We start from the raw sequence: 4,801 nt of genomic DNA, 5'->3' as shown, positions 1-4,801 counted from the left end.
CTTCCTTCCTGCCTGCCTGCCTTCCTTCCTTCCGTATTTCTTTCCATTTTTCTTTCCTCTCTTCCTTTCTCCTGTTATCCTGTGTTTCTATCTCTGTTTTTTCCATCTTTCTTCCCCCTTTCTACTTTCCTACCTTCTTTCTTTCTCATTCTCTCCTTTCTCTCTCCTTCCTTCTTCCTTTCTGTCTCTTTCTATACTTTCTCTCTCCTTCCTTCTCTCTATCTTTTTCTCTTTCCATCTTTCCGTGCTCTTTCTTTTTCTCTCTTAATTTCCTTTCTTTTTCTTTTCTTTCTTTCCCTCCTTCTGTCTGTCTGTCTGTCTGTCTTTCTTTCTTTCTTCTTTCTTTCTGCTTCCATCCTTCCTCCCTTTTTCTCATTCTCTTTCTTTCTGCCTGTCTTTTCTTTCCTTATTTCTTCTTTCCTTCTGTCTTTCTGTGTTTCCTATCTCCTTCCTCCCTTCCTTTTTCTTTCTTCCCCGTGCCCTCTTCCTGTCTTTTCTTATTTACTGTTTTTTTCTTTCTGACTTTCTCTCTCTGTTTCTCCGTCTCTTTTCTTTCTGTTCTTTTCCTTTCTCTCCCTTTCTCTGTTTCTGTTTCTGCCTGTCTGTCTCTCGGCTATGTTGTGGTCTGTGCAGAGACGGGTTTGGTGGACGATGTCGGTGGTCGGGCCGACCCATCCTTTCTTTGATCCCAGTGCTAGCCAGGCCGGGGCCTGCTTAGCTTCCAAGATCAGAAGACGAGATTGGGCGCGTTCAGGGTGGCGTGGCCCTAGACTGACCCGTCATTTTTCGATGGCTTCCGTGGGGAGTAGGGGGACTGTGTTTGATGCCCCCGGGGGACCTTCTGGACTCTGAAATGATGGGCTCCAGAGGGTTGCCCCGTGTTTTGCAGCAGACCTCTGGTGGCTGGCGCCGGTTGTGGTCGGGCTCCACCTGGCGGCCGCTTTTCTACAAGTCTCTTGTCCTCTGAATCTTCGGTGCAGCAGGCAAAGCAGGGGACAGTCCCCGATGCGAGCGAGGCTGAGTTCCGGGAAGCAAGCAGCCTTCGCGGGGCCATCTGGTTCGTGCCGGGACGCCGGCTGGGACATCTGGGAGGCAGAGCTTGGGCCTGCAGGGCTGTGTGGCGGGAGGACGTTGTCGCCGCGCTTCCAGGCTCAGCCAGCCAGGCGGCTTGCGGGGCTGCCCGGGCAGGTCGACTAGCACGCTGTGGCCGCTTTGGAGACCCGACCCACCCCGCGGGGACAGGAAGGAGACGGCACACGCGGGCGGGAGAGGAGGGTGTCCGGCGACCGGCCGCCGTCCCGTGCATGCGTGTCCCTCTCCCTCGGCCTCGCCTTTCCTACCCATTTTCCCTGGTTCCCGCTCAGGAGGCAGGGACAGCCCTGTGAGTGGCACCCAGTCGTCCGTGGCTTCTTCCGAGTCCTACTCTGGGGGCGCGGACCGGGCCCTGGGTGGCGCGGGTGGCCGGCGAGGGCGACCCCTGTCGGCCCGCGGGCGCTCGTGGGCCGCGGCGGTCCCGTCCCGATGTTTTCTCCTCCACAAGTCCCCGTGCTGGGGCCGGGGACCGGGCCCTGGGTGGCCCTGGGTGGCGCGGGTGGCCGGCGAGGGCGACCCCTGTCGGCCCGCGGGCGCTCGTGGGCCGCGGCGGTCCCGTCCCGATGTTTTCTCCTCCACAAGTCCCCGTGCTGGGGCCGGGGACCGGGCCCTGGGTGGCCCTGGGTGGCCGGCGAGGGCGACCCCTGTCGGCCCGCGGCCGCTCGTGGGCCGTGGCGGTCCCGTCCCGATGTTTTCTCCTCCACAAGTCCCCGTGCTGGGCCCTGGGTGGCGCGCGTGGACGGTGAGGGCCTCCCTGGCCCTCTACGCCACGGGGGCCGACCAGATGTCCCTGAGTGCCCCTTGTCTGCTGGCGCTGGGGACGTGCTGGGGACAGGTGGCCGTGTCGAGTGTCGTGGGGGCAGGCGTGTTCAAGTGGCTCGGTCCCCGTCTTCCTGCGCGGTGTTTTTGATCACCTCATATCGTCATCTTCCGCCTGCAGGTTAGTACTGACACGCTGTCCTTCGGCGACTGTCGCTGGAGGGGTTGGGCCTCCGCACGCGGACAGGGTTCTGGGTTCGTGGGGATCCAGCGCCCTGCCCTGTTCCCTTTGAGCTGACCGCCTGGGCCCGCGCGCCGGCTCTAGGGCGTCGGAGTGTCCCGACGGTGGTGCCCGCCTCTCGCGTTGGTCTCTTGTCCCCTCGAGAGACGGCACCCGGGGGGGGGGAGGTTTGCGGCAACCTTCCCCCTTACCCCGCTGGCTCTGTGCCGTTGCGTGTCAGGCGGTCCTCGTCTTTGGGTTGTGCTTGGGAGGCGGGGCTGGCGAGGCTGAAGCGGGCTCCTCGGATCGCTGTCCTCGCCGGCCTGACTGACCTCCCCCAACCCTCCCCGTCCTCGGGGCCTGATCGATGTGGTGACGTCGCGCTCTCCCGGGCCTTGAGCCGCGTGCCAGGCGAGGGACGGTCCATTCGTGGTGAATGGTGGCCGCTCTTCTCGTTCTGCCCGCGGGCACCTCACCTCTCCTTCCCCGCCTGTGGGCGGTGCGTGGGAGGCGCGGGTGCGAGACTATCCGGCCCGACCGCGGTCGCCCCGCCCTCGGCCTCGTGGCGTTGGCGGGGGGTCGTGAGTCCTCTTGACGCAGCGGGCAGCCCTCGCTCGCCCTGTGTGGCTGTTGCCTGGCCGGGGTCCCCCCTGCCCGTGACGGACGGGTGCGGGGCCGTGCCGCCCGCCCGGTCGCGCGCCCCGTTTGGCGCGCGGCTGCTGGGTCTGCGTGGCCCTTTTGTGGTGCCCCCGGAGCGCACCGGGTTGTTCTCCAAGGTGCCCGAAACCGAGCGGTGGTTGTCGTCCTCGTTCCCGGCGTCCCCCTCTGGTCGCCGCTGCAGCGTCTGCTGCGTTGGGTACACCCTCGAGCAGCGTGCTTGGGGTTGGGGGGGGTCGAGGCGGGCAAGCCTAGAGGCATCCTCCTGCGCTGCGTGGGCGGGCGGGGGGCGTTGTCTCGGCGTCCCCACGATGTGTGCGTGGCGGACTTCGAAAGGCGAGCGCACGGCTTGTGCTCTTCCCACCCTGCCCGAGGTGGGGTGGTTGCACGGTCGTGTGGGCGATCGTGGTGGGGCCGGGCCGGCGACGTGGTGCCGGCCGGCCCCGTGGGGGGCCTCTGCCACCGGCCTGGTCTGCCTCGGTGACCCCTCTCCCATACCGACGGGGGAGTGTCCCCCTCGAAGTGAGGTGGCTTTTGGACCAGGGGCCCCGACCGCGAACGCTCAGGAGTCGCCAACCGTGCGTGTTTTGCCCCATGCCGCAGACCCCCCCACACCTCCCCGGGGCGTGCCTGAACGCCTCCGCCCAGGGCCCTTACGGGGGCGACCGGGGGTCGGGGGCGATCCACCTTCGGCGAGAAAGCGTCTTCTCTAGCGATCATGGAGGCGTGTCCTCTTCTGGGGTTTGTCGGATCCCCCAGCCCGCCGCCTCTCTGCGCGTCGTCAGGCGCCGCCCCTGCGGCTGCCAGTTGTGCGTGGGCAGAGTTCCCTCCTCCCCTGCCGTGGGGGTGGAGCGGTCCGCCGGCCCCCGCGGTGGGGGCCGAGTGCCACTCTTCGCCTAACGTGGTCCGCGCCTCCCCCTCTGAACTCTGGGGGAGGGTCACGCCGGGCCGGGCCGGCGTTCCAGCTGTGAAGGGCGCCCGCGTGTGTGCGCTGCGTGCCCCGGCCGCGGGTCGCCCCGGTGTGCGCTGGGGTAAGGGGGTGGTGGTGCGGCCCGTCTCGCGCCCCCTCCCCAGCCCCTGTGAGCGTGCGGCCCTCCACCCGGTCCCGTGCCAGGCCGCGGATGGATGGGCGCTCCCGTGCTGGCGCCTGTGGATTGCGGCTTGGGGGACCGCCCGGCCAACGAGGGGGTCGTTCCACCGGTGCGCGGTGCTCCCCGGAGCGAGACAGGATTGGGAAACGGACGAGAATGGGATTAGGCGCGGTGGCGTGCGGGCCGAGGGCCGAAGGCCGGTGTCGCTCTGGGACGCCCCGGTGGTGAGGCCGTGGCCCCGTTGGGAGGGGTGCCGAAGGCTTTGGCCGGCTGGCGTCACGGGCGCGTTGCGGGACCGCTCTCGGGTTTGGGGCGGTGGGATCCCGTGGCGTTGTTTCCCCAGTGGCCCGGTCGCGGCGCAGGTCTCGCCTCCCACGGGCTCTCGTGCCTCGCCCTCGCGGGGTCTCATCCCTGTTCGAAAGGGTGTTCCTTCTCTCTTCCTCACGGCTGCCGACCGCCCCGCGACGAGCGTTCGCCCGACTGCGCTGCCCGAACCTGACCTCGCCGCGGGGAGGGGGCGTCGCCCTGGCCGCCAAGGCCCTGGATGGCGCCCCCCACCCCCCCCGGCGACGTGCCTCGGTTGAACGGTCGGCGGGCCTCCGCGTGGCGGGACGGACGGCGTTGGGGGGCGGCCGGTCGCGCGTGCGTGCAAGAAGAGCGTTTTTCCGGAGCTACACGCGACCGCGATGACGGTCGGGGTCCGGGCACTGCGAGGTGCGCGGGGGATTTGGGGAGCTCGCCGAAGGCGCAGCCGGTCGTCCCAGGTGCCGCGGGACCGCCCTTGTGCGCGGAGGCCACTGGCGGTGAGATCCCGTGCGTGTCCTGGCCGGTGGGCTGCCGTCTGAGGCTTGCTACACCCCTCCCCTCGGGCCTCCTGGTGCCCGTCGGCCCCTTCCCCCGTCGTCGCCTTATGCCGCGCCCGGCGGCCCCCACCCCGCTCGCCGCCGCCTTGAGCCATCTCGTCCTCTCCCGTCTGGCTTTC

The sequence above is a fragment of the Eulemur rufifrons genome, unplaced genomic scaffold, assembly GCF_041146395.1.
Source record: "Eulemur rufifrons isolate Redbay unplaced genomic scaffold, OSU_ERuf_1 scaffold_33, whole genome shotgun sequence".
Lineage (NCBI taxonomy): Eukaryota > Metazoa > Chordata > Mammalia > Primates > Lemuridae > Eulemur > Eulemur rufifrons.
Note: the sequence above shows the minus strand (reverse complement) of the source record.